The sequence below is a fragment of the Protopterus annectens genome, chromosome 6.part0 (genome assembly GCF_019279795.1).
Source record: "Protopterus annectens isolate FY-2018-M chromosome 6.part0, PAN1.0, whole genome shotgun sequence".
Taxonomy (NCBI): domain Eukaryota; kingdom Metazoa; phylum Chordata; order Ceratodontiformes; family Protopteridae; genus Protopterus; species Protopterus annectens.
Window position 1 is genome coordinate 985,585,090 of NC_056737.1, and position 14,608 is coordinate 985,599,697.

A 14,608-nucleotide genomic window follows, 5' to 3' on the forward strand; every position below is an offset into this window, starting at 1 on the left:
AGCTATTGGGTAATTACTAAAACTGTCAATTAAATGCACATGTTCATGTGAAATATAAGTTCTATCTAGCCTAGCCCAGTTTTTATATCTTGGGGAATAATATGTAAATTCACTCTAAACTCCTGCTACTAAATTCACATCTTCTATACCAAATATTTTCATAAATTTCTTCAAAAATCTACCATCCATTGCTATATTTTACCTTCTGGTCCCCCCAGACACATCTTCACTGTTGCAAATCAAATTCCAGTCCCCACCTATAAGTAATATTCCCTGCTGAAAGCTGGTTATTTCTCCCAGAATTTTCTTAGGCTACATTATATCAGCTTTAGGTGGAATATAAGACATGCCAGTGTGATCTCCTCCCTCGCCAATAGCCCCTTAGTGCTACAAATCTACCCTTATTATCTTTTTTATCCTCTATACTATCACTATTGGAGCTCCTCTTTCAATTAATATAAGTACTTCTCTTTTTCTTTCTCCCAAGTATTCTGCTGAATAACCATCCTGAAAACCTTTCTTTACCAAATTCACATGTTCACTTCTTTCCAAATGTGTCTCCTGTAGCATAACTATTTGCACTTTACATTTTTAATATATTCACTACTCTTTCTTTTTTGTATACATCTATGAGACCATTAATGTTTAAAGATAACATAGAAAGCATCATTGTGTTAAAAAGTTATTATTACCACCTTTTATGTGTTAACAGCTTTTTTGTTGAGTATCTAGTTCCAGCTTTTGTGTTACATGCATACACTAATGTTTGGCAGGTAGATCTTTTATACAGTTGTTTCTTGACATATCGATTTGAGCCTATGTCACATCTTACAAAACCTTTTGTTTATTGAAAGTCCTCAAACAAACAAATACATCCCTAAAACCTATTAACTTAATACTAACACACAAAACTATGTACATCTTCAAATACTGAAGTTTTACCTCATAATGGGAACAATTGTCCCAAACTGATAGTCACACTTACAGACTTTGGTTAACTTAAAATGAAGGTTATCCATGCAAAGACACATGGTACAGCCTGTGCTTCTACTAAGTGCTGTCTGGTTTTATCTTGTCTTTATTGCTTTCCCACATTGGGAAAACATTTGAATGCGTTCAGAAAACATTATCTCCTAGTCAGTGAAAAAAACTATTGAAAAAAAAAGTATTCTGTTTTTATTGCTCTTTATCAGATTGTCTCCATAGAGACATGAGAAAAAGATGCAGCGTTACTTCTACAAGCATTTATTTATTTGCTAGAGGAAAGCTTGGGTATCTACATTGTAGCTATTGCCTTTGTTTTAGCTTTATTAATTTTGTATCCCAAAAAGATTTAAACTGCCTCAAAATGTTCCACAACATGAGAATTTTCTGGTTTTATCGGGTATAAAATCTCTTAAAACTTATTACTAGATCAAGCCAAGAGCCTTAATCCAGTAATTCCCCATGTGTAAGAAAAAGAAAAAACACATACATTTTTATTGTATCATATGCTCTTTTGACCAGATTTTTTTCTTTTAATGTTGCAGTGCCTACCTTTCTTAAAACTGAACAAGGAGAAAGAGAGAAAAAGGAAAAAAACAGGGGCACCTGTTTACTTTAGTATCCCCATTTCACTTGAGAATAACTGAGAACATTTTAACTTACAGCATGCAGACAATTTCATGCATTACAAAAATACTACTGTTAAGAACAAATTTTGTTTTACTTATAGTTAACTCTCTCCTTCCTCTTCCCCTCACCTAAGTGTTCTTCCAAACATTAATGACATGAATTAGGGCATATGCTTTAGAGTCCCCTACAAGTTTAACAAAGTCTAAAAAGTCCAATATTTCTAGGTTTTCTCATTCTGTCATGTTTCACAAATATAATTAATGCTTTGTAATCCAAAATGTATTTGTCAATTTCCGAGTTGCTGTTTTTTCCTGTTTATCTCCATCTCCCCAATTCAGTCTCTTCTTCTTTTCATTTCCAACATACTCTTGGTTCTTGTACTTTTTCTGTCTCTAAAGCATTTTCCCTTGAAACATTGGACAAGATTTCACTTGCAGAGTCTCTCTGTGGTCTTTATTACCAGAAGAACAAGAAGCAGAATCTCCTTCTGTTTCACAGCTCACTTTTTGTTGGACAAACATTTGTAGTGCTTCCTTAGCATGCTCATGAAAAATTATTTTATTCCTTCAGGAAAGAATATTCTGAAGATAGCTGGGTACAGCAGTTTGAATCTCAAGCCTGCTTCTTGACATTTTCTGATTAGTGGAATAAATTTACTCCTCTTCTGCCTGGTGTACAGTGAGCAATCATTTTCTAAAAACACTGTACTGTTTCCCATTTTTAGTACTTTGTCCTTCTGCCACAGTTTTGTTAGAACCAACTCCTTCTACTGGTAGGATTGCACCTTTACATTAAATGTCTAGGTTGCTTTCTCATGGCTAGGTTTGGAACATACACAAAATGTGCCCTTTTACTTAACACCCCCTACTGTGGAATACCAATCTGATTGCTTATTTGTACTTTCATAAAATGAATACAGTCTGTTCCTCCCAGCTTCTCTGGTACAGCAGAAAACCTCTGGTTTTCCCTACATGCTCTGCCCTCTAATTCTACTATTTTTAAACATCTCTTCTTGAGCAGTCTTATATTCAGCCAGCCTTTTCTTCATTTTGACCTCTGATTTTGCAGTTTTACCACCTCATCTGAATATCTGTTTAAAGCTTCTTCCATTTTTCCCAGTTCTTTGTTATTTGAGTTGATATATTCCTTCACTGTGTTTTGTTTATTTTTAACCAGCTGTCAGTAGATTTGACTTATTTTTTTTCTCTAGGTTACTGGAAGTCATGTCTTGCACCAGAGTTGGAACATACACTGTTTTTTACTGAACAGCTGAAGAATTCTTCCCAGCCACTATTTTGTCCTCACCTTTTGTGACTGATTTTCTTTCAGGTTCCCCAAGTTTCTATTTTGCTGGCATCCAGGCAATGAATTTACTAGCCTGTTACTGAAATGTTCCCAAATATATGAGTTTACTGGCTCTCTCTTCTGAGTTTATGTTTTCACACTGGGAGAGTTGAATTTAAGCTGCTACTCAGTGTGCAGCCATTTTGGAAGTCTGAGAGAGCATAAGAAATATTAACTACCTGATAACATATGCTAAGTCAATATGAACAATCATTGCAGAAGTAAGTGTCACCTGAGTAATTCCACATTGAAAGAATTACTACAGCAGAGGTCACTGCTGGCAAACTTTGCATTTCAGTGCTTCGTCTACAAATGTAGTGCCTACTGCCCTTGAAGAATAAATTGCCTATGTTGCATTAAAACTTGGTGTGCTAGTGATGTTACCATAACATTTCCTTAATTAGATCAGTTATGCAATAGGGGATGGCTGGCAAACAACAAATGCAAGTTCATAGTTACTAGGTATGTAGTCCATTTAAGGAGCCTAGCCTAATTTCCCATTTGCTCCAAAGCACTGTCTGGTTAAGAGACTTGCTCAATGTCACACGGTAAGTAAATGAAGGTGGAAAGATTCAAACACTGCATCCTTGCCACAGAAAGCAGATCACTAACAAGTCAGAAATTTAGTCCTGTGTGCTTACTGCCAGAGTAACAGTTTTTTAACTAAATGTAGAAACCCTTTACAATCCAATCTTGTAAACTGTACCACAATAATATGCCGTAATGACCCTATAATGGAGGCTGAAGAGCAGACTGTTCTGATCATCATTCCAAATAATGCAGACTAGGTGGCCTAATAGGTTGGGAGGGTGGCCTAATGGTTAAGGTGTTTGCCTTACAAACACAAGGTGCAGGGTTTGAGTCTCACAAGGGATAATTGGCTAGGCTTACAATGGCTTGCAAGGGCAGTTAGCCTAGTACTAACCTATGAACTATGAACTAAATTAGCCGACCATAAACACTGTTGAAACCTGCCAACGTACATACTATTTTCTTCTTCATTTTTTCAACTATCACAAAGATCTGCCTTTCATTTATTACTTTTATTTCAAACTTTACAAAGAGAAAACAGCCAGTTTCTAAACAAAAAAAGAACATTCTTTTCTTGAAGCTCACATTTAGTGAAAATGCATCTGGCAGCCCAATAAAATAAGAGACATGCTTGGCTTCATACAGAAACAGCATATAATGAAGTAGTAATTAGCACCTATGCGAAGGGTGCAGGAATTCAAAAGACAAATGTTTATTACATTTGCTAACAGCTTGGGACAGACCAGGTGTGTGTGTACTGTCTGGTGAAGTAACTTTACTGAGTCACATAGAAAACAAATAAAAGCTGAGGGAATCAAACCAAGTACTAATGGAAACCGCTGTTTAACAGCCCATAGCCTTACTCAACTGCACTAAGTGCTAGGCAAGTTAGATTGGGGGTTGTTGTAATGGTTAAGGGCTTATAATAGTCCATAAGGACAGCTAGTCTAATATTTGCCTGTGAATTTTTGTCACCCAAGTACTGTGTACTTAATAACTGTTTGACTGCAAAATCAGGCTAAATTAAAAATGTATTCAGGGCTTAAATATTAACATTAAACTTATAGACACCATGCTGTCCATTTTATTCACAGCTAAATAATAAACACAGTATCAGCATTCAACAGAACAAGGAAACCAAGGATCAGATCCAAAGAACACGGCTCATATGATGATGTCAACATTCAACAGAACAAGGAAACTAAGGATCAGATCCAAAGAACAAGGCTCATATGATGATGTCAACATTCAACAGAACAAGGAAACTAAGGATCAGATATGATGATGTCAACATTCAACAGAACAAGGAAACTAAGGATCAGATCCAAAGAACAAGGCTCAGATGATGATGTCAACATTCAACAGAACAAGGAAACTAAGGATCAGATCCAAAGAACAAGGCTCATATGATGATGTCAACATTCAACAGAACAAGGAAACCAAGGATCAGATCCAAAGAACAAGGCTCATATGATGATGTCAACATTCAACAGAACAAGGAAACCAAGGATCAGATCCAAAGAACAAGGCTCATATGATGATGTCAATATTCAACAGAACAAGGAAACTAAGGTTCAGATCCAAAGAACACGGCTCATATGATGATGTCAACATTCAACAGAACAAGGAAACTAAGGATCAGATCCAAAGAACACTGCTCATATGATGATGTCAACATCCAACAGAACAAGGAAACCAAGGATCAGATCCAAAGAACACGGCTCATATGATGTCAACATTCAACAGAACAAGGAAACTAAGGATGAGATCCAAAGAACAAGGCTCATATGATGATGCTTCAGTTTACTACAATTAGTTTCCTTCCATTACACCATAACTTTTCTGGTGCATACCTAGTCTCTGCACCTACTGTCCAGGGTACCATTTGATACTGTGTGACATTGGATCCTGGCTGGGGCATCACATACACACACACTTTCTACACTCCATCTGGACTGATTCATCAGTTACAATATTGCAGCTTCAGGATTGTAAGTAAACTAAATTAAAATGCTGCTCCCATTATCAATTCAGCCTGCTGAACTAACATGTTTAATAAATCATGCAGTTCCATCTCTGGATTGTGGTAAAATAATAAAAACAAATCAGTTCATACTGTAGACTCTAAACTAAAGGAAAATGCTGCTCCCATTGTACTGTTGAACAATGGACAATAAAGGAGAACACTGTTCCCATCACTGCTTCAGCCTGCTGCTGAAGCCCTACTCGGTTCAATAAATTGTGCCGATTCATGCAAGTCTCTCATTGTCTCTCAGTGCAGTGATGGATGCAGAGCAGTGAAGGAGGCTGTAGGGTGATCAGCAAGAAATCATCTTTAAAAGCCCTGTGAGAAACAAACAAAATTGGCAGAAAAATATCTTTTTTTTTAAATTTAATACTGTAATGGCCCCCCCCACAAGCAGGCCCTAGGCAATTGCCAAGGTTGCCTAGTGCTGGATCCAGCTCTGCTTCCTGTATAGTTCCATTGTCAGATTTTGACCAGACTTGAAGATGGATAGCAAGTTTGGTAGAGAGCAGAGGTGAATCATGGTGAAATGGGGCCCCATGGGAGGGTAATAGACCAGGACTCCCCGTCCATACCAGTATCGCATTAATTGATCATTGTGACACCCGTGCCCTGGCCCAGCAATCAAGGAACCTCAAGCCTCACCACTAACACCAGAGATGGCATCTCATATGAGAGGAAAGGATAACAAATACACACAGTAAAGTGCAATTTCCCGTAAGAGCACACAGAGATCACAGTCAGTCTGGGGCTGGTCGCTCCCTTGCTCCCCAGTCCCCAGTAAGACTCCCCACTGGCACAGCTATAGAGTCCAGATCTCAGCCTAGCTGGGTAAGCTAAAATCTCCAGCACCCTCTCTGTCCAACCAGTGCTTCGTGTCCCTGCCCAAGTAGCTGACACACCCACACTTTGAGATAAGAGTTTACACAACCACACAGACACTTCTGGGGAAGGCTGGCACAGGTTCTCCAGCTGTGCCCCTTTTACCCAGACTATACGGTAGTAATTACTGCCACCACCCAGCTAATATTTATCAGCTATTCAAAGGCATTTAAAAGGGTGTCCAGTTATTACTGTGCAATATTATTATCCAATTGGCAGATGTGACTAAAGATTCAAGGCTTATTAGAGTGACTTGGTACAGTAATCACTATAAATATGCAATGTACTCTAGAGCTTATATTATCTCTACACAAACCAGCCACAGTTAAAAGCTTTTAAAATATTTAATAATAAATAATTAAAACCACAAGACAATACTATCCACTACACAGTCAGTGCTAGTCAAGAGTTCAGAGATCACACAGAAATACTTAAAATAATTCAGTAGTACAGTTCTGACATCACAGAAAAACACTTAGTCTAATCTTTCTAGCTCTAGCTATCTCTAAAAGAAAACACAAGTCTAAGATAACTTACATGTGAGCAAGAGGCAGTGCTGTGAGTGGATGATCAAGACAAAAATGCTTAATGCCTTCTGATTCTCTCTGTTTAAATTGCTTTTGCTGTTCTAATAAACAATGCATTATTCTTTTTCACTTTCCTGGAGTTCCCAGGCTACACATTAACTGCATTTACATTCTTAACATCTCCTTTTTGTTATCTTGCAGCTGGTCAGGAACAGAGCAATAAAAATACATTTGCATGTTTAAATCTAGCAATTTAACTCTTGGTTAAAACAATAGAAAGAATTTCTTCATCTAGACTTTTCGGCACCACTGTCTACTTCAAAGGGTCACCACATGCTTTACTTTGGGCAGTAGAGTGCACTGTTGTCACATTTATTTCTAGTTCCACATGTAACGATATTTCTTTACATTTAGGACAACAAGCCTATAGTTTACATTCATATTTACAAATGACAGAATTATCTGCAAAATTCTATCTGGATAGGCTGGCAGCCTTCACCCTTCTCTACCAGTTTTCACAATCATTTCTCACCAATAACCATAAATAATATTCTATTTTTTTCTCAAGGTGCATATTATAAACTCAATAAAATCATAACTTCAGTCTTACACACAAAGTGTTAGTCTGATCTCCAACTGATTACAGTAAAGCAAATATACAGAGTCACTGTGCCATGGCAATGAGACCACCCTATAAGAAGAAAAGATTTGCTTAATAAAATGGCATCATATGGAACTTCAGTATAATGATAATGTCCTTCAGTCAATAGATAAGGGTGTGGTGTTGTACAGCAGGGATTTAATGCCCTTCAGATTTCACCTCTGTCCACTGGAAATACAGGACATTTTCCTTACCCATAGTGTTTTTTACATTATTGCTTAATTAGATACAAAAGAAATGAAAAATACTCAAGATAAAAAAGAGGAAAAGGTTACATTAGTAAATGCCAGAGATATCAACAAAAATTGATGACTTAGAAGCTTTCTTCTTCTTGGCAAGGTTGTAGCCAGGAATTTACATTTTGTACACAAACCTAATGTTATTGCTGCCCCCCCCCACACACACTGCCACCCACCTGTCATTTCAAAACTGTACTCAACTGTCAATATGCTACCCCCAGACATATAGGAAGGGAACACTTTAGTTTCTATTTATACCATTTATACCCACAAAAAGCTATTTTTGAGGTTTATACCCTTCCCACAAGTATTCTCTAAATACATTTATACTGTAAATATTTGTTTATACAGTTGTAAACTTTAATGATTTTTTTCAAGTTAATGTTTCCAAGAGATTCTCTGAAAAAAATGTACTCAGTTGGATAGAGTATGCCTAGCTACATCCTTGCTTCTTGGAGGATGCGATTAAGTTTACTATTACTGAAAAAAGGTTTAAAGATCCAAGACACAAGACATGCATTCTAAGGTATATGTCATTTTACTGTTGCAAGTCTGACAGGATATGTAGTATCTTGATGTTTATAAAGGAGCACCTAAAAACCAAATGGCAAGAAAACAAATTTGCTTAAACTAAAAGTAACATCAATGGTATTAAATTTAACAATACAGGAATCTATCATATGCAGTCTATTTATCCATCAGAACATGAGGATTTCCTGACTAACTGCCAAGTCTTAAAAAACAGTGAAAATACAATCCTTAAGTGTGTTTTAGCTACCCAAACAATGACTGTCTATGCTACTCAACATCAGATAGACATCTTCAAGTATTAACTGACTACTTGAGTCAAAACAATGTACAGTATATAGTGTGAAATCCAATAACAAATAGCAGTACTAACAAACGTAGGACCTTTGTGCTTCTCATCCATACTTGTGCTCTCTGTGGGTAACAGGGATCATAAAAATATCATCTAACCATGCCCCGAATATGGGTCAGAGTAATTCCATGGATGGAGCAAAAGAGTCTGATAGGCCCAGTGGGTGATCAGAGGCACCAGTGACAGCTGATGGCGAGATGCAGGTTAGAAAAAAGACTGAAAAATGGATGCTGTGAAATTGTAATAATATGGTAACACTGAAAATCTTCATTATATTCACAGAATGTCACAGACACTATTTTTAGTCCACTATTTGTCAAAGTAAAATATGGTCATACTGATAAGGTGCACCTATTTTTAATGTCAAGACATGGCATAAATGTCCAAAAAAGACTGTGGACTCTGTACATCTCAGCTGACTGTGATAAAAAAGTGACCACACTAATTTATTTCAATTTGTTTTACATAAACACACAGCAGCCCCACTAGATCAAACCAATGACTGATTAACTGTGATCAAATGACAGTAGGTTGTCAATCAGTCTGCAGTGGGGTAGCATCTATACAGTAATCTGGCAGAAGCTTGGGAGATGACCCATTTACAGGGTGTCTGTGTCCATTTGAGACATAGGTGCCAAACCAGGGATGAATCTCCTGTTCCCTATCTAATTGTCCAAGTTACACTTGAATTGGGTTAGGGAGAAACTCTAATTCACATGGATGGAGAACCCGTTCCAGAGATGGGATAGTCTCTAGGATACATACCTGTCTCTCCAGCAGGTCCTATTTATATTACAGGCAAGATTTAAGTCTTTAGAATGAGCAATTCTGGTGCTGTTTGTTTTGCAGATATGCAGGATGCCCTTCACAGTGGGGTCTGACAATGCTCTGTTTGCCAGGCATAAATCTCCCCTCAACAGCCTGTAGGAGACAGAATACAGGGACAAGGACCTTAAGGCAGTCTGCATAGGACATGTTATGTAGCCCTGTATTTTTTAGTGAGGAATGTCTGTGGACATTCCAATTATTGGATATGCCTGGCTAGGTAAATTCCAAAGGGGGCATTGTACTCAATGATAGGGCTGATGAATGCCAAATACAGTCGTACAATGACTTCCTTGGACCTAGGTAAGGTGATCATAATCACCTTAGCAATGCCCACCCTTCATAGATCATCTCCAGCCCCTCAGGAGAAGAAAACAAGTCAGACACAGGAAAAGTTTACAGGCACACATCCAGTCATCATCAAGTTTTGTCTAAAAGGAAGTGAGGATATCATTCTGTTTTAAATGTAATGGAGGATTATTCCATTGATGAGGGAAGTGCTGAGCAGTAAATCTATCTCTTGTGTGTGTCTTATTTTTTTACTTGTGTGGAAGTGTAGGACCCCAAGGAAGGCTGGGTCTTTAGCAACACAGAATGCTAAACATAAACTACAGCACTTGAGTCTATATAAGACAGCAAATATGGATACAACTTCAGGCCTGCCTTGATACCTCAGGGTCTTTAGTCTGGGGATGTTTTTAATTAGAAAACCCTTGGACATTTCTAGCTGCATGGTGGGTTTGGAAAAATATGTACTAAAAGCGACAATCTGTTCGAGAATTGGTCTAATCAGGGCAAGCATAGAGGAATAATAACTTCTTTTAACTAGATAGGATAATGCTAGTTATTAATTTCCTGACTACCTTTGCTATGTGGTAGACAAAGGTCAGTTCTTGACAAAGGTGCTGCGACAATTGTATCAGACTGACGTGGGGTTTGGAGACCACTGACAATTGTATCAGTCTGGACTGGGGTGTTGGAGACCTCTGACAATTGTATCAGTCTGGACTGGGGTGTTGGAGACCTCTGATAATTCTATTAGTCTGGAGTGGGGTGTTGGAGACCTTTGACAATTACATCAGTCTGGACTGGGATGTTGGAGACTGCTGACAATTGTATTGGTCTGGAGTGAGGTGTTGTTTATGCAATAAGCAAGTGTTATGATTTGTTTACCAAGGTTGGCAATGTTATACTTCTTTGTGTTTAATGTAAGACCATTTCTAATACACCATTGATTTGTATAGCCATTTGCGCAGTAGCATGGTTTGGATGATGAGCAAATGACATCATAAAGATTTCAGTCATTGCCAAATTTAGTTAGCTATATTTCTGGGTTAGTGGTTTGGAGATACAAGAAGCAAATGCCAAACAGAAGGGTTCTCTGTTTACTTTTTGAGGTGGCACTTCTGTTTTGTGAGTTCTGTCAGACAGATTGTACTTCATCTTTCAGCATAGAGGCCTACATTTTTGGAGGATTTTTTCTCCCTCCTGTGTCATCCTATAGCTCCCTACCCAGTGCAGCACTTCTGTCGTTGGATTTGCCAGCTAATGCCTTTACCCCCCCCCTGAATATCTCCAGTAGTACTGTGGCCATTATGGAACTTAAGGGTGTCCTGTGGGTCTAGTCATTCACACCCACAAGGGAGGTTTCTTATTTGTATTCCATGTCCAGTTGCTTCTCTCCTCATTTGGTTCCACATGGTATTACCAAGAGGTGGGCATGTAATGGGGATCTGTATAGTATTGCCTTGCCTCTGAAACAGCCTTATCCCCACCCTATTCCCCCTTTGACTCACACCTCCTAACCTAACATCCTCAACCTTTATCAGGGATTGTCATTTGAGACACCCGAGAACCACCCACCCACCAGATGGTAACACTCATTCCTCCCTATCATTCTATTAGGATGTCTGGGCTTGTTAGCAGTAGTCATGGATTTCCCCCTCTACACTTCCAGAGCGACTTACAAAAATCTACATTTAGGGTCTTTATGTTTGTTTGCAAGTTCAGCATGGGGAATAGTATCAAAGCCCATGGCCATAATCGGGTATACTGTGTGAACTGCATGACTGCTATCTACAGCTTCAGTGATGTGTTCACCAGTTAATAAATTATTTAGACAAGATCTCACTTTGACAAAAAGCATACTGTTGTGGGTCCAGAACAATAAGATTTTTATATTGGAGCTTATGAAATCAGATATGATATGATATGTTCCATGACTTTGTAAATTACGCTGATGGGTCAATAGTTCCAGGAATCTGAGGTGGAGATCCCTTTAAGGAGGGGCATCATGATAGGCATTTCTGATACTTCAGGGGTATACTCCGTGACTGCACTTAAGCCAAACACTTTTAAGAGGGATTCAGACCAAAGTTGTTTGGCACTGTTAAGTAAGCAACAAGGTATATTGTCAGATCACACAATGATGGCATTTTTAGCATTAAAGAGGGCAGTTAGGACACATTTCATAATAATGTTGGGGGTAGAAGGGACTCTGGAATTTTTGGAACTTCAAATGTTCTTTCTGATGTGAACTGGATACTACCTTTATTTGGAAATATATTACCAAAATCTTCAGGTATGGTGCTGCTATTACCTTTATGAATTAATTCAGAAGATTGGTTGGTGAGTATTATTTCTTAATCTTCTAATGTAGTTAGGCATCAGATGATAATTTTAATTCGAGTTCTACTTTGATCTTCCTTATGGTAACTTTATGATTTTTGCTGATCTGTTTGATAGTCTTTAATGTGGATAGATTTTGATTTATTATAGGCCTGGGGTTTATTTTCACATTCCTCAGCTTATCTGGTTCTGACTGTGATCACTTGGTTTATGTTATCTGTCAGACGAGTGTAAAATTCATTAGCATAAGTGACAGCTGAGCTAGATGGAAGCTGGAAACCTTTCTGTTAATTTTGAGATCATGTTAGTATGCCTTTAGTAGGTTTGTCTTTTTAAAGTGCACTTCAGAGGTGTTTTATGTAATGGGTTTAGATGCTCTAAAGAAGAACATTACTGATATGTGACTGGATTTGACCAGAAATAAGGACAACATGGGAATGATGTAGAACAAAATGCCGTAGGTAAAATAAGTTATCTACACAGAAGTCAGTGACAAACAAGTTTGTGAATCCCTTCTGAGTGAATCCAGTTTTTGTGTATCTTGAGTGAATCTTTATTTTATAGGGGATCTCCTCCATGAAGTCAGTATCCCAGCTACTTTATTTTCTTCACACAGGACTAGACACTTTCAAAAGCTACATGCTACTTGAAATCCCCAATATTTTATTGCCTTTTATTTCATCTGTATTGATTCTGCCTCACCAGCAGCCATTTCCTCATCTTCAAAAGAAAGACTTTAGAAAAGTGGTCAGTCATTGCAGCAGCTTGTCTTCCGCTTGTGCTAATGGTGAGAAAGATCATGAAGAGTTATCAAGGAGATGGCTGGAATGTGAAATAACAACTCTTCAGTTATCAAGGAGATGGCTGGAATGTGAAATAACAACTCTTCAGTTATCAAGGAGATGGCTGGAATGTGAAATAACAACTCTTCAGTTATCAAGGAGATGGCTGGAATGTGAAATAACAACTCTTCAGTTATCAAGGAGATGGCTGGAATGTGAAATAACAACTCTTCAGTTATCAAGGAGATGGCTGGAATGTGAAATAACAACTCTTCTTCTTCCCAGAGGAACGGCTAGGCTATTCTTGTGGACATTTATTTATTTATTTGCAGTTTGCAGTTTGTTTGCCAGGATAGTCCATTGGGCCATGAAGAGCCCGTTTTCAATGGAGTCCTGGGGAGAAAAGCTCCAAAATAATACAGAGAATCAAAGTAAATGAAAAGAATAAAAACAAATACATAATAGTAATACACAGAATGCAAAATACAAAATAGTAATACAATATATACAATTGATACAATGCAAGATAAAAAAGTGTTAGAAGCAAAAATACAGGGTTTTTTTTTAGCTAGAGCCGATAGAAACTCTAGGAGTTTATTTACAGTATAATGTAGTAGCTGTGGAGAGAGAGTAGGTTAAGGGAAGCTATGTAGGATGGGAACAAGAGCATTCCCACTGTGAAGAGAGGTGTGAGTGCAGTAAGGATTTGAAGGCAGAGAGACTGTCAGTGGTACGGATGAGAGGTGGGAGAGAATTCCAGTGTCGCGCTAGAGAAAAGGATACAAGATGTTTACCTGGTGGATGGGCAGGTTTATGCAATGCTATTAGGTTTTGTGATTTAGACCTTAGACATCTGTTAGGTTGATGCATTTGAAAACTAGAGGCAAGAGAAGGGCAGAGAGAGGGGTTAAAATAATTTTGTGAGCTTGGATCAGTTGATTATAGGTGAGATAGTTGAGTAGCTCGAGCCAGTTCAATTGATGCAGGGAAATACAGTGATGGGTAGAGGATCTTTGGCCAGTTGCAAACTTTGAAACTTTGTAATAGCAGGAGGCAAGTTTAGACTTAAGGGAAGATTGTAGACTAGTGAGGATAGAGGCACCGCAAAGGAGGGAAAGGATAAGGTATGTAGTAGCGACAGCAAGCCTGGAGGGAGGAGAGATGTAGTGGCTGTGGCGATAGAGTAGGCCTAGTTTCTTATGTGTTTTTTTGGTATTTGCATGAATGTGGCTATCAAACTTTAGTTGATCGTCAATAAGGACTACTAGTAGTTTAGCAGTGGGTGCTATTTCGAGGAGAGTATTAGTTTGGCTAGTGATAGAGAATGAGGTTTTGTCAAGGGTGATGGCTCTAGATGGGGTAAATAACATTAGCTTAGTCTTGGTTGCATTGAGTGTCAAGTGGTTACCCAGCATGCATTGTTCAGTAGCTGTGAAGGCATTCTGGGTTAGTTTTGCTAAACAGGAAGTAGAAGTAGCAGAGCAGATTATTGTCGAGTCATCAGCGTATTGGATGAGGTTACTGTTAGGAATGGCATGGTGAAAGTCATTTATGAAGATACTGAAAAGTAGGGGACCTAGAATTGAACCTTGGGGTACACCTGTGGGACTATTTAGGAAGTGAGAACTAGCCTTTTTCCACTTGACTGCTTGTTGCCTGTTTGATCGGT